Here is a 27,408-nt window from a genome sequence, read left to right on the forward strand (position 1 = left end):
CTGATATGGGAATAAGTGAACATTGACAAGAGGCTATGTGCATTGGTTGTTTTAATAGCATGAGGTTTCAGAAACAAAATTGCAAATTCATCTCACATCAATATAAAACTTCTGTGAGCTTCTGCAAGAAAACAGTTTGTAAGTTAATAATATTAGAGCATGTCCAGAATTCTTGGAGCTAGAGGGATTTGGTATTTTAAATTCTACATAATCTGTATAGTGGCTGGTGCCCATGAACAGTCTCCTAAATGCCATAACCTTGATTTTGCTTTCCATCTCCTGACCCCTAGTTACACTCTTCCACACATGCCTTATTAGTGCATAGAACTCCTTTCTCTGTGGAACCTCAAGATTCTCTGTAGGGTCTGTGAATTGTCCTCATTTTTCTCATTTTTTATTTTCTAATGCTTCATGTCATGCAAGCTCTATTTCTTTTTTTTTTTTAAATATATTTTATTGATTTTTTACAGAGAGAAAGGGAGAGAGATAGAGAGCCAGAAACATCGATGAGAGAGAAACATCGATCAGCCACCTCCCGCACATCTCCCACTGGGGATGTGCCCGCAACCCAGGCACATGCCCCTGACCGGAATCGAACCCGGGACCCTTCAATCCGCAGGCCGACGCTCTATCCACTGAGCCAAACCGGTTTCAGCGCAAGCTCTATTTCTTGCTATATTTTATGCTTTCTTCTCTCTTCAACTTACTATGCCGCACCAAATAAACCAAATATCTGAATGTATTGGGGCCAATATTTGAGAGCCCACCATGTATCTCAGGATAAGAATTCCATCAACCCAAGTACTCATAAATTTCTGGATTAATTGACATGGCCTTGATATCATTGTTTGCATATCAAATGTCTATATTTCTGTATTTTGAAGATGTCACACAACTGTCACATTAACAGTAAAATAATTTTTGCATTGCTATCATTTTTATTTTGTTATCCACTTTTATTTCCACCACCATTTTTTTTTATATATTTTATTGATTTTTTACAGAGAGGGAGGGAGAGAGATAGAGAGTTAGAAACATCGATGAGAGAGAAACATCGATCAGCTGCCTCCTGCACATCTCCTACTGGGGATGTCCCCGCAACCCAGGTACATGCCCTTGACCGGAATCAAACCCGGGACCCTTCAGTCCGCAGGCCGACACTCTATCCACTGAACCAAACCGGTTTCGGCTCCACCACCATTTTTAAAAATTCTTTATTGTTGAAAGTATTACATATGTTCCCTTTTCCCCCATTGTCCTCTCCCAGCCTGCCCCTGCCCTCCCCCAGACCATGCCTTCACCTGCCTATTATCAGTGTCCATTGGTTATGCTTATAAACTTATAAGCATCTATAATAATAAAAGTATAATATGCTAATTAGACTGGACAGCTGAACGACCTTTGGGACAAAGCTGGGACTGTGAGGGCTGAGGCAAGTGCCATCGCTGTGAGGTCTGAACCCCTTGCATGAATTTTGTGCATCGGGCCTCTAGTACTATATACTAGTATAAATTGATTGAGTTCAGAGAGGGCGAGGGAGAAAGAGATAGAAACATCAGTGATGAGAGAGAATCATTGATTGGCTGCTTCCTGCACACTCCCCGCTAGGGATCAAACTTGCAACCTGGGCATGTGCCCTGACTGGGAATTGAACCTGAGACCTTCTGGTTCATAGGTCAATGTTCAACCACTGAGTCACGCCAGCCCCATTCTACAACCATTTTGTATGCATACACACACAAAATCACTCAGTGACTTAGACCTGGGGAAGCAGTATGGAACAGGACAGAAATTCTTACCACCACTAAACAGTAGTTTGGAGCCCTAAATTTATTTTCCATGAGCCTTTCTGAGCCACTAATTTGGAAAAAGACGAGATTATTTAATGCAAGCAGTTTTCAACGTTTTCTTTGTTTTAGATTTGTTGAATAGTATTACATTTTTAGTTGCACTGGTTTTATAAAATGATTCCTGTGGAACTATCTTTTTCAAAGCTAATATACCTCCTTTCAAGCCTGGAGTAATGCCATTGAACTTGTTCTTTGATGCTAATGGTTTAAAAAGAATAAAAACTCATTGTGGACTTTTTTACTTCAATGTACTTTCAGCTTAGTTTATTTCTCAGCAATAGCTACCTGATAAAAATTACATCAATGATGAAGACTAGTTGGAGTGTGTGGTTCATTTTTGAACTGACATGAATAATACTAAGTATATTTCTGTAGTCTCTCTGGAATCCTCAGGCTCTCTATAGAAAATCTTTTTATTTTCAGATATATGAGTATATTTGGTCTCATCCAATCTGGAAGTATATATTGTACATGAGTGATTTTGAGTGATACAATGTAGAAATCAAAACATACAATTTATGGTAATTCTCTCAAGTTACTATAATACATTAGGGGACATAAGACAGTTGCAAATAACTGTTTTAAAATCAAAACATAGAAAATGTTCTAAAAATGGTAAAATGTATTTTAAGAATACAGAGAAAGGATTTTTCTCATTGCTTGTTATTCTATTTCCACATAATAAATAAACCTAAAATATTTCAGGTTTTGGTATGGAAAATTCTTTTAAAGACATCTTCTACAAATTTTATTGTCACCACATTTTTTTTTAAAATATATTTTATTGATTTTTTTACAGAGAGGAAAGGAGAGAGATAGAGTTAGAAACATCGATGAGAGAGAATCATCGATCAGCTGCCTCCTGCACATCTCCCACTGGGGATATGCCTGCAACCCAGGTACATGCCCTTGACCGGAATCGAACCTGGGACCTCTCAGTCCGCAGGCCGACGCTCTATCCACTGAGCCAAACCGGTTTCGGCTGTCACCACATTTTTATTTTCAAAGTATACTTGAAGAAAGGCTATAAATTCAGTGCTTCTGATCCAAGAGACCATAATTCCTAGTTATACTTGCTTTTAGCAAATAGTGCAAACATTGTAGAAAATTCTGTATATAGTATATAACTCTTTGAAAGAAAATATTATTTTTAAAAAATTAAGTATATATTTTTAGCCCTGGCCAGTGTGACTCAGTTGGTTGGAGTGTCATCCTACACAACAAAAGGTAGTGGATTCAGTTCCTGGTCAGGGCACATACTTAGGTTTAGGGTTCTATCCCTGATTGGGGCACTTATGGAAGACAACCAATCAATGATTTCTCTCTCTCTCTCTCTCTCTCTCTCTCTCTCTCTCTCTCTCTCTCTCATCAATAAAAACAGAAAGAGACTCTTTATCTATATCTATCTATATAATTATTAACAGTATTACCAATGTTCCCCATTTTCTCCCCCTTTATTCCCCTCCACCTAGCCCTTACCTCACCCCAGGCCTTCACCACACTATTGTCTGTGCCCATGGGCTACTCATAAAGTATATAAATTCTTTGGTTAACCTCTTCCTGTTATTCTCTCCCCCATCTGAGATATCAGTCTGTTCCATGCAAAAATATATTCTTATATGTGAGCCTTAATTCCCCATAATTATGAATTACTGACAGTTGAAATCATGGGTATAAATTATGTAGCTCATTGAAGAATATTGTGACTATTCAAATGAGATGCTGATATATATATATATATATATATATATATATATATATATATATATAATGCAAATGAAGTCAAGACTCCATTATATATATGTAATATGCAAATGAAGTCACAATCGGCTCAGGAGGAAGGGCCGGGCTCCCTCAGAGCCTGCGAGATCAACACAGAGGGGCGCGTGCTCCGAGCCTCTGTGGCAGGCCCCCAGAGGACACACACACACACACAGGGCGCGTGCTCCCAGCCTGTGCGGTGTGGCTGGGGACAGGCCCCCAGTGGACACGCACAAACATACATGGGGCGCCTGCTCTGAGCCTCCATGGCATGGCTGGGGGCAGGCTCTCAGCGGACACACACACACACACACACACACACACACACACACTCACACACTCACACACGGGGCACCTGCTCTGAGCCTCTGCAGCCAGACTGTGGCTTAGGCCCGCTCTCTGTGGGAAGTGGGCCTTAGCCATCAGTAAGACATCCCCTGAGGGCTCCCAGACTGTGAGGGGGGCAGGCTGGGCTGAGGGACCCCCACCCCCCAGTGCACAAATTTTGTACACTGGGCCTCTATTTTGTTTATAATTTCAGAAACAAATACTATTTAAACTGCTATAGCCACCAGGAAACAAGGAAAACTTTAAAAGTTTGTAGGAGATTCATGGTGGGAATAGAGGTTTTGCAAATTAATCTTAGGGCCAGAAATGTTGTGGGAAGATACATCAGTGGACTTATTGAACTTATGTTTATTTAGGAAGCTTGTTATTTTTTCTTAGAGTACAGGTGTATTGGGCTTTCTAGGGGGCTGATGGAGATGGAGAGGGACACCATTCTTAAGCCAACTATGTCATAATCTCTTCATGAGATCATCAATTGAATAGTTTTTACTGGGCTAAATAACCCAATTTCTTATGATTACTTTCCTGGAACAGTATCCATTGGCTTGATTGAACAAATTCTGAAATTACTTGTAGTGGCATTAACTGAGAAATAAATTTTGTATAATAGTATCTGCTATTCTTCCTTAACAGGTGTGTTTTTAGCATGTGAACTAGCTGAGCTTCAGCATGATCTCTGAGAAATGCAATACTTTTCTTATGTACTTATGGTAACTTTGGTCTTTAGATAAATTCTGGTTTAGGGTGTGTTAAGTTTGCTAGAACTCCTATAACAAAATATCACAAACTGGGTGGCTTCAACATCAAAAATTCATTTTCTCACAGTTCTAGGGGGAATTGGCAGGTGGAAGTCCAAAATCAAAATGTGAGCAGGTTTGATTTTTCCTGATGCCTCTCTTCTTGTTTTGCAAATGGCCATCTTCTCCGTATAGTATCACTCTGTAGCTCCTAATCTCATTTTCTTATAAGGAAAGCAGTTGTATTGAACCAGGGCACACCCTGTTCCTTCATTTAACTTCAATTACCTCTTTAAAAGGCTATATGCAAAGAGCTTCAACATATTGAAGGGAACAAAACAATGATAAACTCTAAAAAGTACTCTAAGTGACTAGGGAAATAGTATATTCTATGAAAAGAGGGTTTGTTTTATATTGACTGGTAACTTGTGTTACCTGCAAGAATGGCAAGAATCTGGGAATCAGTCATAACTCTTCACTCTACTGATATTTAATGAATTTTCCTGAGAAAATAATTTTTTTCACTCTCTCCTAAATATCCATCCAATCTATCATCTTTTCTCCAGTTGCATTATGAATATATTAATTTATACTAGTATATATCTTGGCCAGAATACTAAGGAAAATTTTAAATTAGCATTTCTGCCATTCCTCCTAATTTTAATTCCTTCCAACCCTTCCTCAATTTAACACCCAGAATGATCTTTGCATAAACTCTTCAGCATTTCCCATTGACCACGGGATTGAATGAAGTTCTCTTCATGATTTAATATAATTTCTACCTACTTCTGTACTTCTGTCCTCTGTTAGCCTGTCCATCCTTTTCTTTTCTTGCTCACCCTTTATACTCCATGCTTCAGCCAGATCAACCAAGCTTGTATTTCTCGAGAAAGACCATATTCCTTCTTACCTCTGGTACTTTGTACATGGTGACATTTTAGCCTGGAGCCCTTTCAGCTAAGAATCTTATTCATAGTTAAGGTCTCAGTTTAGGTATCACTTCAAATCTTTAAGGTACGACACAAAACATTTTTTTTGTCTGTTTAATTAACCCACACTTCTCCCGTGATAATGTTTCTCTCATTAAATTGGAATTACATTTTTTCCCCAGTAAATATACTACTGAAATACAAGCTTCTTAAGAAATAGGAAGCCTGTCTTGCTCACTGCTTGAAATGTAGCACTATTGTTGAGCATGACACGTGGTAGGCATTCAAGAGGGCTGTAGTTACTGAATAAATGCTTAGATTATGGAATCCATTCTTCTAATACATATCAATTTTTAATAGATCAGGGATTAATGACAGAGTAATTATCCCTAAGTTTTCCTTAATTATAATCCTTTTGGTATCTTCAACATTTTCGTCTTCTGTTTCTATCATTTTCTATACTGTATCGTTTTCTATATTTTTGATCTCAAGAATCAGGTCACCGCTTGTATTTTTTTCACCTTGCCTGATACAAAGAGACACTTGAAAGATGCTGATCTATTGTATAAACTAACAACTGGGATAAATTGAAAAACTGAAGCACAGCGACCAAATTAACCGAAAAGGAAGAGAGAAAGGACAGTCTCTCTGACACAGAGAATGCTTTCTGGAGCTGAGATGCTGTCACCACATTTCTGACTGATAACAGAGCTGGTAGCTATCATTAGGAGATTGCTTTCAAAGACGGTAGACCCTGCAGCGGTGTGTGTGTGTGTGTGTGTGTGTGTACATTTTGAGAGAAAAAATAAAATGTCCACCCAAACATCAACGTTGTAAATTGCATGTGGTGATGAATTAGAGCTTTCTTCTCCAAACAATGAAAGTGGAAAGTGATTGAAAGTGAGTGAAGCATGAAAAAGAAACTCATATTCAAAACACTCCCAGAAGAAAGAATGCCTGTGTAATGACTGTGCTAAAAACCTATCATTTCTAAATATATGCTATCAGCTTCATCAGAAACTGGTCCAAGTTTGTAAACATTTAGTCAAATAATAAGTTTCGGGTGAAATTACCCTTTATTTTAGATAGAGTCTTTGACTATATGATTACTACAAAAAATGCTGGTACTCTTTGTTCCTCTGTCTTAAGAGTGCTCAGTTCTTTAGAAGTCTTTGTATTACTATTGTATCCCTTTAAATAAAGTATATATTGAGCAGATCAAGTCTTCTGTGGACTGTGAGTGAAAGTGTTAGAAAGTCATACTTGCAAATCATGCTGCTTTTGTGAGTATAAAGAAATTGCCTTGTTGCCCCTGAGGAGAAAGTTTACCTTTCAGACTATGTGGGTCGAAGTAATGCACCATTACTGAAATTATACTCCTCCCACAGGAAATCTTTGGTAAACCAAATATATTTGACTATTGACTTTATTTGCCCAATTAGAAGTAGACCAACAGTTTAAAACTTTCCTAAAAAAACTAGGACACCACCAGGAGTAGGTTTAAGGTTGCCTTCTGTGGATTATTTTCATAACTTCTTTGAAATCAGCAATTAAACATACAGCGATTGAGTAATTGCCATTATATGTAGGACTGTGCTGGCCAATGGAGATGCAAAAACAAAGACCCTAGCTATTATTCCTGCTATCAATTTGCTTATAGCCCTGGGGAATGCTCAAAATTTTGTTTCACTCACATGATTTTTGTTTGCTTTTAATTTTAAATGTCATCATTTTTAACCCTTTCTTAAACAATTCAAGAAAATGTTTTTCCTTTGCACCTAGAGAAAACTAAAACTAGAAATCATGGTTCACAGGATTCCACTGATGTGATCTAAGTTTATGGTCTCTTATCATCTCCTCTTCCTTTACTGTGTTGTTTACCTTTCCTGGAAAAGGGACTCTTTCAGATCTTGGTGTGGCTCACTCCATCTCTCTTCCTACTTCTTTCCTCAGTGAGGCTTTCTCTGACATGGTATTTAACAATAATTTCCTACTCCTCAACCCAAAGTTAGTCTCTATGCCCACCATTGCTTAATATTCTTCTTTTTTTTAAAAAAACATTGAGGATAGATTTTATTTATTTATTGAATTTACTCTTGATAGCACTTACCTGAAATATTTGTTTACATTAAGGCAGTGGTTCTCAACCTTTCTAATGCCGCGACCCTTTAATACAGTTCCTCATGTTGTGGTGACTCCCAATTTCATTGTTACAAATTGAACATAATTAAAGTATAGTGATTAATCACAAAAACAATATGTAATTATATATGTGTTTTCCGATGGTCTTAGGCAACCCCTGTGAAAGGGTCATTCGACCCCCAAAGGGGTCGCGACCCACAGGTTGAGAACCGCTGCATTAAGGGAAAACAAAAAGGGGAAAAAAGGAAAAGAAAAATTCCCATAGAATGAAGTTCCTTGAGGAAAAGACTATTCTGTTAGCTGCTGTATTCATATCACATACAGTATAGCCAATGGGAGGTGCTTGATGAGTCTGTATTAACACGAATGAATGAAGTTCTGGAGAGGCCTAGACCTAGGGTTCAGCATATGGTGCCATAGCCCTGCATAAGGCAGTAGTTTCTGCACAACTGGAATGGCCATGAAGGCTCAGGAAGCCCATCAACACATTCTGCAGTGTTTTGTCCAGCCTCCCATCAATTGCATGTTTACAAATCATAATTTGGCACTTAAGACACAAAAACAGGTGCAGAAATTCCCCTCAAGCCTTCCATACTGACCCATTTTAAATGCTAGCTTTTCATGAACTTATACATTGGACACAGTCCTTAACATTCCTGCCCTGGCTGGGTGGCTCAGTTGGTTGGAGCATCATCCCAGACACCAAAAGGGCACATACCTAGGTTTCAGGTTCTATCCCTGGTAGGGGTGTGTGCTGGAGCAACTGATGGATGTTTCTCCCTCACATTGCTGTTTCTCCCCCCTTACTCTTTCTCTCTCCCTCCCTCTTTCTAAATATATCCTCAGGTGAGGATTAAAAAAATGAATTTATGGAAAAAATATCTATATATTCCTAAAATCTTGGTATAAACTTGGTTATAAAGTCAATTTTTATTAAAATATTTTTTAAAAAATAGAACATTTTAGTAAATAGATTTCATATTTACCACTTACATATTATTTTTGTTTGTAAAAATACATAAATACTTAGAAAGCTGGATTTCTTAAATTAGAATGTATCTGTAATGAGTACATGCATCGTAAAATAAAAGTAGCACTTCTGGTTACATTAAAGCAGTGGTTCTCAACCTTCCTAATGCCTCGACCCTTTAATACAGTTCCTCATGTTGTGGTGACCCCCAATTTCATTGTTACAAATTGAACATAATTAAAGCATAGTGATTAATCACAAAAACAATATGTAATTATCTATGTGTTTTCTGATTGTCTTAGGAGACCCCTGTGAAAGGGTCATTCGACCCCCAAAGAAGTCGCAACCCACAGGTTAAGAACCGCTTCGCATGGCTAGGTTTAAACTTTACAAATGCTTTACTACAGTGTGCCAATGAAATCAGCCAGTTTCAAAACATAGTTTGGATGAAATGTACACACCTGTTAGTCCCTGCATCTGACATTGTTTAACTACTTAAACTGTATCTGTCTTAATTTGAAGACTGCACTTTCAAATACTAAGGGTTCTTTGAGAAAGTTTATGTACCAGTTTCCTTTTTAGTTTGAGAGACAGTCCTCAATGTGATAAATTACGTTTCTGGTAGAAAACCCATTCCAGAAATCCCTCTGAAGTGCATACCTATTAAACTAGAAGATCTTTAAAATGAATACACTTTCATAATGATAAAAAGAAATTGAAGGCAAGGCACTGAAATAAAATGCCTGATGCTTGGAGAAAAAAAGGAAACCTGGTAACCTGTAGAATTTACCTCTTTTATCCATGCCTCATTAAGATAAAATAAAAATAACAGTAGAGGTAACACAAAATATCAAATGCCAAGCTCAAGGTATGTTTTTGCTCTATGTAATTATGTTATTTTAATTCAGATGATTAAACCATAGCATTGTAGACTGCTTTGTGTTATCTTTTTAAAAATCTGATATTCTAAACTGAACTTATGAGAGGACATGATTCATAGATGAGAACTTTGAATTGTACCACTGGGCAATGTTCAGATTGAATTCTTCCATTTCCCATCTACCCTTCAGGTTCCTCGGAGCAAATATTGTTGAAAAACATGCCTCAGTAATATTTCCTTAGATGCTCTGGGCGAAAAAGTTAATTCTACCTCTAACACAGAAACAAGTTGCTCCTGTAAACCTCTCTCAAACCCTTCCTCTCTCCTTCTCCCGTCCCCCTCCCAGCGAAACTTTCTTCCTGACAAGTTAACTTGAAAGCAACTCAATGACTGTTTTCTCATTCAAGTCCCAAGTCCTAGGCAGTGGAGTTTGTCAGAAGGAAGACACTCCTGAACAGCTGTAATAAGAGATGCTCTTCTAACTTGAAGTTTGCAACATAAAAGCTCTCTAGGAAGAATGAAATGGCAGCTGGGAAAAGCACTTGAGGCACTGGAAGCAATATAGCAGCTGTTAGTGGACAGATTCCTCTTATAGACGTTGATGTGATTTTCTTAGCCAGGGACATATCTGTAAGGCATATGAATGCGCCAGAAGATTAAAAAATTCATTTACACTTATCAAAATGTCTGAGGGAACTATTTGAAGTGTGAGAATCCTTTGTAGTTTTTATAAGGAGGCCTTTTCGGAAGCAAGAAAAGTCATGTATTGGAAAGGCCAGTTTTAAATTTCAGCCAAAAAAAAGGTTTTTATTTTAGGACTATCACAGTAGAGCACATTTTAAAAAGTGGGTAAAAACGTAACATTCTTCTATGAGCTAACAAAATGGTTTTTAGCAGAAAATTATCAATAGAACAAATCATTTTAATGTTCTAACTTATGTCATCATTTATGTATTAATATGTATATAAACATATATATTCTGAAATAGAACACACTGGAGACATCTGCTCAACTGAAGGCAATTATGTAAATGTATGTACATAGGGCTTTTATGTTTTTCAAAAAAATACAGGATGTTCCAAAAAATGTATACAAACTTTAACAGCAGATGGCTGAATTTTGAAAGTGAAATGCATTTTAATAAACACTACCTTTATCATTATTCAAAGTGTGTGTATACATTTTCTGGGACACCCTATATATTTAATTTAAACTTCAAAACAGATAAGTAATGGAGAGCAAATATTTTGTTTTCATAGTAAAGACTGGGAAAACTAAGACTGAGAGAATTTGTCTCTGGTCCTCAAAACTGCCACAGAAATCAAATGCAACCCTTCTAGTTCTAAATCAACACTACGCCTAGCACAGTGCCTAACATTATGTCTAGATGTTCATTCTTTATTAAAGAAAATAATTTTCTATTTTAAAAATATTAAGTGGTATGTTGAAATAAAATGGTCACATAAACATCATTTAGTAACATTAATTATGTAGCATTGGTAGAACGTAAAATTCTTAAAAATAAATTTAGATGGCAGGTGGCTTTTGATGAGATGTGAAGGCATCTATCCTTCTTGGAACAAGATAGATAAGCAGCTAACAGATTACTACTTAATACATAACTGGAAGATCACGAATGGGCAAGCAGAGTGGAGTTCACCTGGAAAGTCATGATCAATTGCTTAGTTGCTAGACATGAGCCAACTCCAAGACCTAGAAATCATGGCTTGAACAGAAGTAATCTACCTGTTCCCTCCCTTAACAGTAGAGCACATTTAAGGTCATTGTGCTCTATGACCTTAAATGTCATATGGTCATTTCTTTGGGTAACTATAGAGAAAAGGGAATAATAGATCTTTAGGGGACTCATGGATGCAGGGTCTCAGTTGATACTGATATTTGGGATCCAAAGTGTTACCATGGCTTCCCTGTTAGAGGAAGTATGCATATGATCAGGTAATAAAAAGAGCTCAGGTCCATCTTACAGGGGGTCCACTGGACCCACTTTGACCCAGTCTATGCTCATTTCTCTGGCGTCTAAATGGATATATTTAGCTATTGGCACAACCGTTACATTTCTTCCTTGACCTTGGAGTAAGAGCCAGAAAGAAAGTCCAGAAGAAGCTCTGAAAATCTAGCCTCTGATCAAGATAGTAAATAAAAAAATCACTAGCCATTCACTGACTGGCAAGGACGTGAAGCCATGTCTGTGGGTGAGTTGTTGTCCTCCAGCTTTCCCGTGGGATCAGACCAAAGCTAATCTTTAGCTGAGACCACATATTCATTATGCTTTCTACTTCTACTTTATCCACTTTGAGTCTTTCCCTTCTCCTGAGAACACTTCCTAAATAAGTCTTTTGAATATTAATCCCCGACTTAAGTTCTTCTTTAGGAAACCAGCCCTACCGCATTTGAAATAGCACACCCCCCTCACTACCACCTTTAATATTCTATCTACTCACCCATTTTATTTATTTTTTACATATTTCAAGACCACTTTATATTTTAAAAATAATTTCTTAAAAATTTATTTAAATAGATCCCTAATTAGCCCAGCTGATATGGCTCAGTGGTTGAGCATCAACCTATGAACCAGGAGGTCACAGTTAAATTACTGGTCAGGGCACATGCCCAGGTTGCTGTCCCCAGTAGGGGGCGTGAAGGAGGCAGCCAAACAGTGATTTTCTCTCATCATTGATGTTTCTATCTCTGTTTCCTTTTCCTTTCTCCCTGAAATCAATAAAAATATATTTTTTAAAAATAAGTAGCTCCCTTATTATATTCTAAGCTATTCTGTACTGTTTACTACTTTAGCCCAGATAAAATATGACCTAAGCAATAGCAGATTCTAAAACAAAAATTTTTCAAATGAATGAACATATGAATAAGTAAATGAATTTGAAATAGTTAACTTTTCTTTACCTTTTAATCATATCGTTTTTAGTAGGTAGTTAGCAAAGTTATTCATAATAGGGAAATTCAATTGGTCAATTTAACATTTTTTTCTATTCTTACTGTTTATGTAGATTCAAAGAAAATCAAAAAAACATTTTGAATTAAATTAAATATACTCATAAGTAAGAATTTAGGAATTTATATGAATGTAAGTTTAGTTTTATCCTTAGATTATTTTTTCATATTTACAAAATGAGTTATTTTCTTTTGATGTCCTATATCTTGGGTCCTCTAGCTTTACCTTGGTATTCATCTATATTTTGAAACAAAGCATGTTCCTAATTGATCCTTATTGGTTAACAGTCAGTTTATAAATGGAACTGTATAAATCTTTAATTATCCCAACATGCCACCAATTTAAAGAATGTCAAGGTTTTGCACATTTAAGCTTCTGAAATTCAGTGTAAGGTGGTGGATCTATTTCACTATAGCCCGTAAGTTATAAAACTCCTATAATTTTGAGGATTGAATAGATCTCTGAAATCATTATGGTTATAACAATATTAACTTATATAAAGATATCCTAATCTACTCATCTGCTGATGGGAATTTAGGCTGTTTCCAAATTTTAACTATAAATTGTGCTGCTATGAACATATATCCTTTCTGATCGGTATTTCTGCTTTCTTGGGATATATTCCTAGAAGTGGGATCACTGGATCAAATGGAAGTTCCATTTTTAGTTTTTTGAGGAAACGCCATACTGTTTTCCTTCCACAGTGACTGCACCAGTCTGCATTCCCAACAGCAGTGCACGAGTGTTCCTTTTTCTCCACATCCTCGCCAACACTTGTCATTTGTTGATTTGTTGATGATAGCCATTCTGACAGGTGTGAGATGGTACCTCATCTACACAATGGAATACTCTGCTGCTGTAAAAAAGAAGGAATTCCTACCATTTGTGACAGCATGAATGAAACTGGAGAGCATTGTGCTAAGCAAAATTAGTCAGTCAAAGAAAGATAAATATCACATGATCTCACTCATTAGAGGAATATAATGAATAACATAAACCAATGAGCAAAAATAGAACCAGGGTCATTGAAGCATTGAACAGACTGTCCAACCTATGAGAGAAGGCGGGGGGTAAGGGGGTAAGAGGTCAACTAAAGGACTTGTGTGCATGCATATGAGCATAACCAATGGACACAGACTGGGGGCAGGGAGGAGGGCAGGTGCTGGGGAGAGAAGGGGAGGCTGGGGAGAGGTCAATTTTGGGAAAAGGAGACTTATGTAATACTTTTAACAATAAAGAATTAAAAAAGAGATTTTTTTTCCACTTACACTAATGATTGCATTATTTTACTACATATTTTATAGTAGCCTTTAAAACAATGATATAAGATAAATTTTAGTTTCTTTTTTTTTCTTTTTTTTAAATGATTTTTATTTTATTATTATTTTTTTTTAATATATTTTATTGATTTTTTACAGAGAGGAAGGGAGAGAGATAGAGAGTTAGAAACATCGATGAGAGAGAAACATCGATCAGCTGCCTCCTGCACACCTCCCACTGGGGATGTGCCCGCAACCCAGGTACATGCCCTTGACCGGAATCGAACCCAGGACCTTTCAGTCTGCAGGCCGACGCTCTATCCACTGAGCCAAACCGGTTTCGGCAAATTTTAGTTTCTTAAATCAAGAAATTGACATATACTGAGAGCAAGTAGACAGTTGCATTTATCTCAAGCTCTTGTTCTTATTATAAAGCATAGGAATTTAAAACCTTGAAACAATATTATATGGTGGGAGTTTGGAGGCAAGAACAACAAACTTTGTTTTGATTTACTATCCTAAGGAGAGGGTAAGTTTCAAATTCAGTCCTTTTAAAAGTATGTCAAAGAATTAAGTCTAGTAGAGGAAGCATTAGGAGAACTGATTTGTGGTTCCAACTTTGCTATTTCCTAGCTATGTGGCCTGGGATATAAGCAATGTCATCTATAAAATGGTTGTTTGATCAATGTTAAGTGAATGATAGTATACATTTCTACGGTGTTTTTACTCCGCCCTACTCTCCTTTTAATCCCATGCATGAGCCCATTTGAGTCATGAGGTCACAGTTGCTCACATGGTACAATTGCCAAACCAGTGAATAGAAACAGCACACGTTTAACTTTTCAGTAATAGTGCATAGTTAAAATTAAGAGATTTGGATGCTACACACTGAATGTGTCCTCCAAAATCCATATGCTAAATCCTGTCAATGTGATAGTATTTGGAGGTTATCTAAGTAACTCAAAGGTATGAGGGTAATGGGGGTGGAGCCCTCATCAGTGGGATTAGTGCCCTTATAAACGAGATCTCAGCCAGCTGCCTTGCCCCTTCTGTCATGTGATGTAATAGCTAGAAGGGGCCATCTATGAATCAGGAAGTGAGCTCTCACCAGACACCAAATCTGCTTTGACCTTGGACCTTTCAGATTCCAGAATTGTGAGAAATAATATCTGTTGTTTATAGCCACCAGTCTATGGTATTTATTATATAGCACCCAAACACTAAGGTACTGGGTGAACTGACCCACACTATATGAGAATAAACTTCTGGCAATGATGGGAAGTGAGAGTAGACCCCATTGAAGGTAGAGAGTCTGTGCTCTAACCCCTCAACTCTTGGGTATTAGCATTCACATTTTTTATATTAAAAATGCCAGATAAGTTTAGTATCTCTGAGTTTAAAGAAGCCATGCTCACTAAATTTGTCTGGAAAACAGCAGTCTTGCAGATATTCACTAGGCCATTATGGCATGAGAACAAAGGAAGGTAGATGGTTCTAAGAAGTGGACGTAGGGTAATTACATAGTCTAGTTGTCCCAGGACAGTCCTTATTTACTAATCATCCGAGAGATGCAAATCAAAATGATAATAAGATATCATCTCACACCTGTCAGGGTGGCTATCATCAACAAATCAATAAATGACATGTGCTGGAGAGGATGTATAGAAAAAGGAACCCTGGTGTACTTCTGATGGGAATGCAGACTGGTGCAGCCACTAAGGAAAATAGTATGGAGTTTCCTCAAAAAATTAAAAATGTAACTCCCATTTGACCCAGTAATCCTACTTCTAGGAATATATCCCAAGAAACCAGAAACGCCAATCAGAAAGTACATATGCACCCCTATGTTCATAGAAGCATAATTTATAATAACTAAGATTTGAAAACAATATAAATAGATGAGTGTATTAAAAAACAGTGGTACATCTTCATAATGGAATACTATGCTGCTGTAAAAAAGAAAGAACTCTTACCATTCGAAACAGCATGGATGGACCTGGAGAGCATTATGCTAAGTGAAATAAGCCAGTCAGTGAAAGATAAATATCACATGATCTCACTCATTTGTGGAATATAATATATAACATAAACTGGTAAACAAAAACAGATCCAGAGACAGAGAAGCATCAAACAGACTGCCAAACCTCAGTGAGAAATATGTACCTATTACAAGTGCTTTTCAAACTCAGAAACTCTCAGGTTCTCAGAGTGATGGGTGGGGCTGTGGTTAAGGGATCAGCCAAAGGACTTGTATGCATGCATATAAGCATAACTAAGGGACACAGACACTGAGGGGGGGGGGGGTAGGGGGAAGGGAATGTGCTGGGGGTGGGAGTGGCCGGGTGGAGGTCAATGGGGAAAAAAGGAGACATATGTAATACTATATGAAATACTTTAAAGCAATAAAAAAAGTTGTAATCCTCAACTGTGTGATTATAACCTAAAATCACTGTTCATCTGAGGTTGAATAAGATAACAGTATATTTTTGGCAATCACTTGGATGAAAGTTTGAAACTAAGTATATAGTTTAAAACATACATATGTAGATGGAGAAATATGTACCTATTACAAGTGCTTTTCAAACTCAGAAACTCTCAGGTTCTCAGAGTGACATCAGGGGCAAAACGGTGCCTTGAGTGAAGGATATGAGCACAATACCCCTGCTTCAAACACTTTGCTCCTACTTGTTAAAAGTGTTTTAATTGAAGAAAAGATCTTGCTACTAAAATAATGATATTAGAATCACCTTTATTCCTCTCTTTTACTCACAGCCCATATCTGACTCAAGTCTTCCTGTTTCTAGTTTCAAAAGTCTGACATTTCCTACTATCCTCACAGCTAATCACCATGTTCAAAACCATTATCATTTTCCACCTATGCTATTGCAATAACCTCCCAAATGGTCCCTTTTGTTATCTTACATTCTGTTCTCAACAGAGCAGCTGGAATAATCCTTTTAAAAAAGATAAGTAAAATCAGGTCACTTCTGTGCTCAGTGACTCCTTGATGGTATTCTGTATTGCTTACACCCCATACCACCTGCCCCATATGGTATCTCATATCACCTCTATGTGAGGTGCCCCTTCTCCTTACCATCTCTCTGATGTCATCCTTTCCATCTCCTCTTGCTTGCTTTGTTCTAGCTGGCTTCGGGGCATCTTTGCTACTTGCACAAACTTGCTAATTATGCTTCTACTTCAGGGTTTTTGCATTTCCTATTCACTCTGACTAGCCCACCCTTTCCCCAGAACAGGCACTAAAATAATAAATGTAATGACCACTAGACCAAATGACTTCTAAGAGCATTTTTATGACATTGCATTGGGACAACTGGAATTGAACCAGATGCTCTCTCAAAATACAGTAAAGGTGATGAACTCAGTGTCTGTTGCAGTGATACAGTATCTATTTTCAAAATAACTGTTTGACTCCTGATGGGGGAATTTTGAACAATTGATGTCAGTACCAAAGATGTGAGCATACATTCAATTACCACTATTTATGAATATGGATATCACTATATTATATCATGTAGCAAAGAATTTAAAAATTGCATTTGTTGTTACCATTTAGAAACCTTAAATTTTCACTATGATAAATTCAAAGAATCATGTCTTGTGTTTATCATACCCAATACTTCCCATATTTTTCACTTATTAGATATTACTTATAACAATTAGTTTTAAGATCATGCCCCAAAATTACTGTCTGAAAATGTTAAGCAGCCATACTTTATTCCTAGAAATAGACACTTGAATGCAGACTTGTCAAGGGATCTGGGTTCTAAAGATCAAGTCAGTTAACTCTTTGAGAACCCACTTAATTCCTCTTATGTAGTAGGCAGCCACTGTGATTGCCCCAGTGGGCCTCACTGGTATTCACACTCTTGTGTAATTCTGTCCCTTTGACTGTGAGATATTCTTAAATTGACTCATTTCTGATTAATAGACTATAAGGAGAAGTGATGGGTAGTCATTTCTGAAATTTGGTTATAAGAAGTCTATGGTTTCTGTCTTGGGTGCCCTCTCTCACTCTATTATATTGCTTATTCTGGGAGAAGTCCAACTTTCATGTCTTTTTTTTTCTTATTTAATCTTTTTTATTTTTCAATTACAGTTGACATAAAATTTTGTGCTAGTTTTAGGTGTACACCCCTGTGATTAGGCATTATATAACTTACTAAGCGATTATCCCAATAAATCTCATACCCAGCTGATACCATACATAGTTATTAGAATACTAGAGGCCCGATGCAGGAATTCATGCATGGGTGGGGCATGGCCTACCCTGATCAGGGCTGATCTGGCTGAGCTGGTCAGGAGGAGGGGCCAAAGACAGTAGGTGGGCAGTTCCTGCCCCTGATCAGGGTGGGGGTGCCGATCAGGGGTGGGGCAGGCCAGGGAGTGGGGCCACGGTCAGTTGGCTGGCCAGCCCCACCCCATGGTCGAACTCCCAGGTGAGGGGACAATTTGCATATTAGCCTTTTATTATATAGGATTATTAACTATATTCCCTGTGTTGTACTTTGAATACCCATGACAATTTTATAACTACCATTTTGTAGTCACTGGAGGATATTTTTTTCATTGATCTTGTAGAGAGAGAGAGTGGAAGGGATGGAGGAGTGGGGAAAGAGAGAGAAACATTGATGTGAAAGAGGCACATTTACTGGTTGCCTCCCACATGTGCCCCCAAAAAGGCCAAGGCTTGAACCTGCAACTGAGCTATGTGCCCTCACCTGGGAATTGAACCCATGACCCTTTTATCTGAGGGCCTACACTCTAACCACTTAGAAACACTGGCCAGGGCCCAGCTATGTTACTCTTGAATCTCTAACCCTTAAAGATTATGAGATAATAAATGTTTGTTATCATATCATATCATAGGAATATCATCTCAAAGGAATATCATATCTAGAAATATGTTCCATAAGGACAATATTACAGTACTAGAGGCCCGATACATGAAGTTTGTGTGTGAGGGGGTCCCCTCAGCCCAGCCTACACCCTCTCCAATCTGAGACCCCTCAGACATACCTCTCACAATCTGGGACTGATGGTTCCTAACCACTCCCTGCCTGATTGCCCCCTAACATCTCCCCTGCTGGACTGATCTCACCCCCAACTGCCCTCCCCTGCTGGCCTGGTCACCCCCAACTGCCCTCCCCTGCGGGCCTGGTCACCCCCAACTGCCCTCCCCTGCTGACCTGATTGCCCACAACTGCCCTCTCATGCTGGCCATCTTGTCGCGGCCATCTTGTGCTGGCCATCTTATGACAACGTGGGGGCGGCCATCTTGTGATGACGTGAAGGCATCATGCAAGGGTGCAAGGGCCACCTAGGCTTTTATTAGTATAGAAAGTTCTAGCCTCTGTTTCTTAAACTCCTGTCTGCTTTTCTAGGTATAATCAAACTAGACCAGGGGTCCTCAAACTTTTTAAACAGGGGGCCTCAGACCGTTGGAGGGCCGGGCTATAATTCAAAAAAAAAAATCTATGAACAAATTCCTATGCACACTGCACATATCTTATTTTGAAGTAAAAAAACCAAAATGGGAACAAATACAATATTTGTATTTGCATGTGGCCCGCGGGCCGTAGTTTGAGGACCCCTGAACTAGACTATACAACCTATCATTTTCACAAGCCAAAGAGTAAAAATAACTTGAGAAGAAATGTAATTTTGAGAAGAAATGTAATTTTGCATTGTGATAAATCAATTAGGTGGCAATTGGGTACATAAAATATATTTAATGTACATTCATTTTGTTCTAAAACTCTGGCCTCTTAATAAGTAAATTTCCTAAAATTTGCACAACTTTAGTCTAAAGTGAAGACAACCAAGTCAAAGTGACTGTGCTAGCCCTCTTGCAAGGTCACCTAGAGGAGACTTAGTTCTGTACAGATCTAGGCTGCCTCAAAAAGGCAGCGGCAGACAGGCTGGTCAGAAGACAGCAGCCTTGATCTTCATGGCTCCTGCCCTTTACATTCCAGGCTTACTAGTACAATGATGCCCTTTGAATAACATCGTTTGATCTTTCTGGTCCATCCACATTGCTCTGGTTTTAATTGGTCAAAGGGCATTGATATCAACCCGTCAGTCTTGGCCTTGTTATATTATGGCTCTGGTACCAGGAACCTCTAGCATCACTGATCCTTTTATTTGTATAAAAGGAGAAATCTTTCAACATTATTTATATAGCTAGCACCTCCACAGCTCAAAGCAGCAGCCTGCAACCTCAGCTTTCTTCCAATCTTTTATAGCCTTTATGTGTCTTTACAAGCTTCAGCATTTTTATCTTTACCACTTTGTCATAGGTAAACTTCAATGTGAATTTATATATAGGTACATGCAGACAAATCAATGTGAACATACACATATACACATACACATACACAAACACATATACGAATTTTTCCAGATAAAATCAGTGTATAATTATCTAACAGTTAGTGAAATAGGTAAAGTAATAATTACAATAAATTTTACTATGTAAAAAATGACACTTTATATTAAAAAGTACATAAGAAGTGCCTTAACTGTTTTTGTATCTTCACTAAAATAGGTAATAGAAAGTTGTCTACACACACACACACACACACACACACACACACACACTCACACACACGTTCTCCTTACAAAACATTTGGCAACACATGCTGCTATTTGTTCAGGCATTTACATTAGCAAATTATATTTAGAGTTCTCTGATCATGGTCCCCACATGCATTTCTTGAATCATCTTTAGTTAGATATTGACATTATATACTGACAATTTTCAGGTTGTGTCTGTTTGGAAAATGCTGGGTTAAATAAAAAGAGATAAATTTTGTCACCTCAGGAATATTAGATTTTAATATGTATATATTTATTATGGATATGCAATGGGGAACTATAGGATGCAGCATTTCTAAAATAATCCTGATAATTTATTTTAGCTAAGGAAACATTTTTTGAAAGAAAAATAAAGAAAGGGAGAGGGAGGGAGGGAGGGAGGGAGGGAGGGAGGGAGGGAGGGAGGAAGGAAGGAAGGAAGGAAAGAAGGAAGGAAGGAAGGAAGGAAGGAAGGAAGGAAGGAAGGAAGGAAGGAAGGAAGAAAAATATAGGAAGGAAGAAGGGAAGAAATAGTAAAATAGAGGGACGTACATTACTTTCCAGTTGGTTAAAAGGCAGAAAAAGAAATAAGATAATTCATTGACTAGAATCTACCTAGCATGCTATTGTGCTTTTACATTTATTATAACTATCACATTGTAAGTGGTTCTAGACGTGTGTGTGTGTGTGTGTGTGTGTGTGTGTGTGTGTGAGAGAGAGAGAGAGAGAGAGAGAGAGAGAGAGAGAGAGAGATTTGTTGTTCCACTTATTTATTCATTCATTGGTTGATTCTTGTATTGCCCTGACTGGGGATCCAATCTGCAACCTTGGCATATGGGCATGATGCTCTAACCAACTGAGCTACCTGACCAGGGCCAGAGTTAGTTTTAAATACTATTAAATGCTTACTTTTATACATAGTGCCATTTGAAATTACTTTCCTGAATTATTTAGGAAAATGAAGCCAGATATCTAACACCACAGCTTCCTGAAGGAACTGAGTATAAAGACATCACTTGTCTCTGTGCTCAAGTGAAACCCTCCGTAAGCCTCTGTTCAAGGAAGTGCTGTCCTTCTGACAAGAACAGATGAGGCAGCTACCTTGTGAGCAGCAACTGTGGACTGTGCTGGCTGTGGCTTTCACAGCAGGGACTTATCAGGCTAGCCTGCATTTCATCTGGGAAACCTTAAGCACCTTTTCATGAGGGTGTCTACCTGGGCTGGCTTAAGAGTTTCTTACTATTGCCATAGGCCAGCATATACTCATTGCCTTCTCTCACCTTTTGATGTAGAAGCTGTCAATTCGTCACCCTCTCCATCTGACATACACGCTGCCTGAGGATGTATTTAGTTAGTGAGAGGAGGCAACTAAGTGTGGCATTTTTAATATTGGGGAAGGGGATGTAACACAACTAATTTTTCTGTGACTACTTTTGATATTGTCTCCTGTGCTTGTGACTTTGTGTGGATGCCTGTGTTTTATGTATGTGTGTGTGTGTGTGTGTGTGTATGTGCGAGTGTTTTCCTGCTCCTTTACTTCATTTTCTTTTATTGCCATATTGACAGGAACCTGTGCCCTCTTGGACTGCACAATGTTGAAATAGAAAGAAATCCATTTTGAATGGCTGTGTTAAAGAATAACTGACGGACAGAGATGGAAATACTAGTAGAAAATAAAAGGGGATACAGATAGTATATCACTAGAGATCGGAGTTTTATGAAGATTTCTAATACCTTAATCAATAAAGAAAAAAAGAAAATAATGGAAATATATGGATTTACAAAATAACAAGGAAAACATTAATTGGAGGCATCATTTTCTTATTTTCTAGAAAGGTCATAACTATAATCAAAGACTACAACTGATATATAAAAACTGAGGGCACCATTTATGTTCAGAATAAATAATCTTATGTTCAAAGTTTCTATAGTTATGAATGATACTTTTTATGACTCTTAGTGACTTCCTCAAAAATTCCATAAAACATTGCTGAGTATAACGAACAAAGATTGGACTAGTTATTTAAAGTCTTTTCCCAATGTATTTATAATATTATATATGAATAAAGACATTTTATTGTGGCATATTTCTGTAAATGTACCATTGAGATTCTAAATACAGCTGTTGCCCATTATAAAAGGTTACTTTCTGTGGTGCAGAATAGATGATTTATTAGAAAAAGTAGAAATAAATGACATTTAGCAATATTTTAGACTACTAGAAATATTTTTTGTTAGAAGAGGATATTGTAGAAAAAGGTAACAAGAAATGATATTCTGGGTTTGCACCAAATGTAAATGATAAAGGGGGATAAAACAAATCACCAACCTTATGCTTTTAGTTTAATAAACTCATAACTTGGATATATGTAAGATTGCATTCAAAATATAATCAATTTGGGGTGAACATTTTAAAAATTATGGAACAGCTACTTAATTATGAAATTTAAAATTTGACTAGAAATGATCCATATTTCTTTGAAATGTTTCCTAATTATTTCAAGACTACTGAACTTGATAAGACATAGTAAACAGAAATACTAAAAAATATACCTAGCATTCAGACAGAAACACAACATATTTTCCAAATTGTGATAAAATATTTATAGGCTAAAGTACAAAATTGTACTTAATTATTTGTTTATTTATTTACTCAATCTTTCACTCACTTATCATTTCACTGTGCTTGTTAACAGAGCATTTGGTTAGTTGAGTTAATTAATGTCTTTAGTCTAAGTTAGGAATTTCCCAATTATTCCTGGTTGAATTTGGGCAAAAAATTTTCCATGTCTTACATGATAAAAGAGGTTATATAGAGGAAACTGCATTGCTAAGATAGGATTATGTGGGTGGTTGCTAGTTTGGGCTCATCTAAATTGAAAAATAAACTACATTTGTCTTTCATGAGTCCAGTTTTACTTTCTGAATGTTTTTCCCCATTTGCCCATATTCCTTTTATTCGTTGACTCACTTATATTCTCAAACCCACCTATTCTGCTCTTCTTTCAGCACTTTACAAAGGGAAAGTATTTATTAACAATATCTGTAATTTTGGAATTCCACATCTTTCCCTGTTAAGAGAAAGTCAAATTTGAAGCGGCTAGTGGACATGGAATTTGGGGAGTTAGAGTGTAGCAATTGGAAAGTGTCTATTTGACAGGAGAAAATATGGAAAAAAAGAAAACTTACATTTATTAAATGCTGTTGTGATGTGCCTGTTACCCTGCACATACATTTATACATTTTATTTTATTTAAGGATCAAAATCTGATGAGCTGGGAATTATTGCCATCATATTATAAATAACATATATGTTTGGTTATGAGGTCTAAAAATTACCTGTATCACATGGCTGTCAAGTAAATGACTACCCATTATAAAAAGTTTAGGTTCCATTACTCAGAGTTCCTCTATGGTAACGTAGCCCACTAGGTGAACAGGTGTCATATGATCCTCTTTATGTTGTCCTTTGGGAATTGGCAATTAATGAATTAACATAAGAATGCTGATACTGTGTGTGGCTCAGGCTGTTGTGGTAAATAACAAACTGTCCTTCATCTATCATCTACTTGTTAGGTTCCAAATAGAGTAAAATCTTATTCCCTTTACAGTTCTTGATAATGATGTCATGATTTAATTGGTAGTTTTTTTTCTGAGTGTAGTTTTATTTTCTTAGTGCTATGTGAAATAACTGTATATTTAAATTAATGGCTTCTTAGATCCAATGACATATGGTAGCTAAATACATATTCCTACATTTATAAAGTATAGAATTAATGGCATTCATGCTTTCTTTCTAAGAATATTTTTAAATGTTTTTTTAAATTGATTTTATAGAGAGAGGAAAGGAGAAGGACAGAGAGAAACATAGATGAGAGAGAAACATCAATCGTTTGCCTCCAGCACCCCACCCCCACCCCAACTGGGGATCTAGTCTGCAACCAGCACATGTGCCCTGGCTGGGAATCAAATCAGAAACCTCCTGGTTTATGGGTTGATGCTCAACCTCTAAGCCACACTGGCTGCGCTCTCTAAGAATCTTGTCAAAGCTTCAAGTTTTTGCAGCACAGAGCTGACCAGAACATGGTAAAATCCAGTACTTTTGCTTAAAATTAAAGCTAGAGAGAAGCCTCTTTTTTCCTTTACTTATGATTTTTATTTAGCCCTTACTAGAGCTCTGTTTTGGAAAACGTTTGATATTGGCCCACCTAATAAGCTCATACGGTTATTTTTACTTTCTATCCCACCTTGTACATACTCTCCTGGGAAAAGTCCTTAGAGGAGGTTGTTTGACAAAGCTGGCTTCAGGAGTACCTAGGCTGTAACAGCATCTTCCTATCTTTCTTTGGTACAGTCAGCAAGCCAAATTATTTCTTTAGAGTGAGGAATAACTGTGAGTGGCCAGGGCATATCTGTCTTACAGTTGCATGTATCCATAGACAAGCAACATGGGAAGACAAATCATTATTATGAGATCTAGTGGCAGTAAATATTACTACTGTAATTCCATTGTTTACTAGCATTTTATTGAAAAAAAAAAACAAACACAAAACTCACTGAGACACCTACCCTGGGACATGACTCAATGTATAATTTGCCCCAGTGGCTTAGGCCTATCTTCATGATTTCATTCTTCAGAATAATTGCATTGGTGTTGGACATAAGAACACATTCTGGATATAAGAAAAACAACAACAACAACAACAACGACAAAAAAAACCAGCGCTGGACATAAGAAACAATTCTCATATTGAGATATGAAAGGAAGTAGACTGAAGATTTCTGAAAAAAGAGACACATTTCCTGTGGGCATTGTGTTGAGTGGGCATTTGAAGATGGCTGGTAATGTGGATGCTGTCTTCAATCATATGCAGAACTAGACTGCAAGGCCAACAAACTGAGAGACAGCTAGGTGGCAAGATTAAATCTCCCAAGTCACCAGACTCCAATTCTGTCTCTCTGTACTCAGCAGATAACTTTCCCAGGGTCACATTCTTTTTTATGTCTATTTTTGCCTTTCTTCTCTTCCCTGGCAGGAGCTGAGGACAACAGTGTGATGGAGTAGATTTGAGCAGAAGATAGCACTACATGGACTCTCACCTATTTCTTATCACAACTCTTCTCACTAATTTTCAGATTAGTTTAATTCTTCCGTATCTGAGAGGAGAAAAGTCAGTTTTCTTAATTCACACATAATCACTAGTCTTCCCCTCTCCTTTCTTTCTGACACTGGTACAGAATTATTTTAACATTGGAGATTGCAGTATAGTGTTCTTTTTATTCAATGTCCTCATGAGGGACAGGAAAAAAGTATTCAACGTAAATGAAAATAAACTAGTTTTTGATACAAAATTTTAACTGCTATAAATACTCCATGTATCACATTTCTATGTATATAATTAGCCACTATAATTTCTTATTATTTATAGTCTTTTAATCATTATTTCCCTAAACAAACTATGGCTTCATGCATTGCTTAATGTGTTATGTAATTTTAGTTGGTTCTTATAATTTTATCATACCTCTTTACTTACAATAAAATTATTATTACATTTATTTTATGGCAGCTGATTGAGAGTTACAGTACATCCGATATTGAATTGAAATTCATATTTTTCAGACCATAGTTCTGAATGGCTTTATTATCTGATTGAGGGATTTTTCTGTTATGCACTTTAATATTTGCTCTTATTGATAATTATAGAAGCACTTATGTGTAAAAAAATGATTTTCCCATTTTAGCCATGCTAAGTTCATTGTTCTATAGGGAATAATTCTCTTTTATAATCACAAAAGTGCCTCCAAAGATAGTTTTGTACTATTCTTTTGAAAGGGTCTTTTGAAACATAATATTTTCATGACCACATATAATTTCCTGAAGCCTTTTCATAAAAGGCTAAACGCTAGCTTTTATCTCACTTACTTGATTCAATTTTTCACATTATGATCACAGGTTTTAATTTTCTTTCAGCAACTTATTTTTAAACTTCAAATAGTAGTAGACGTCTGTGTAACTTCCAAACCATTGAATGGACTATTATAAGGAACACCTCATTCTCCAGCATGATGCCCTGTGTTACTTTCCTTTACACTGACTGCAGTTAAGTGAAAGAAGGGTCAAAGTGAGATCATTGCAATCATTTTGAGTACCAATGAATAGTGTGACCTCTGCAAGAGAGAGCCAATGCCTTCGGATTGGGTATGGCAACAAATATAGGAACCTACCAATTCTAAGAATGTGCACCAGAACATGAACCAAAATATGTTAAATATTGGGGATTAGTATATAGTAAGGCAAGACTCAAATAAAATTGGAAATATGTTCTAGATCCAAAAAGCTGTCACCATTATTATTTAACACTGGAGGCCTGGTGTATGAAATTTGTGCATGTGTAGGGTCCCTAGGGCTGGCTGGTGATCAGGATCATTTGTGGGGCAACTGGTGGGGTGATTAGGGGGCCCCTGCTGGCACTGCCTGCTCATTGGCCCTGCCCCCCACTGCCACCACTGGTCACTTCCCTCTGTGGGGTGACCAGCAGGGTGCTTGGGGGGGGCCCGCTGGCACCCTCCTTGGAGGTGATGGGTGGGGTGTTCAGGGGGTGTCGTTGCCCGCTCACCAGCCAGCCCTGCCCCCTGATCGCCCTGCTGCCACTGCCAGTTGCCTCTCTCTGTGGGCGACTGGAGGGGCCCCTGCTGGCCCCCACCTTGGCTGCCCTGGGGCTTGCAGGCTGGGGGAAGCCCCTGCATTGAGCGTCTACCCCCTGGTGGTCAGTGAGCATCATAGCAATCAGTCATTCCACTAGTCGGTCTGCTGTTTGGTCGATTTGCATATGAGGCATTTATTATATAGGATGGTCCGTAAAATCTTGTGAATGTTGTAAGATTGTGCATAGTAAGTAGTAAAACATTTTTCATTATTTAGAAAGATAGGGTTATTGTATTTGTTTGAAATCGCATTTCAGCTGA

The sequence above is a fragment of the Myotis myotis genome, unplaced genomic scaffold (assembly GCF_014108235.1).
Source record: "Myotis myotis isolate mMyoMyo1 unplaced genomic scaffold, mMyoMyo1.p scaffold_m19_p_1, whole genome shotgun sequence".
Classification (NCBI taxonomy): domain Eukaryota; kingdom Metazoa; phylum Chordata; class Mammalia; order Chiroptera; family Vespertilionidae; genus Myotis; species Myotis myotis.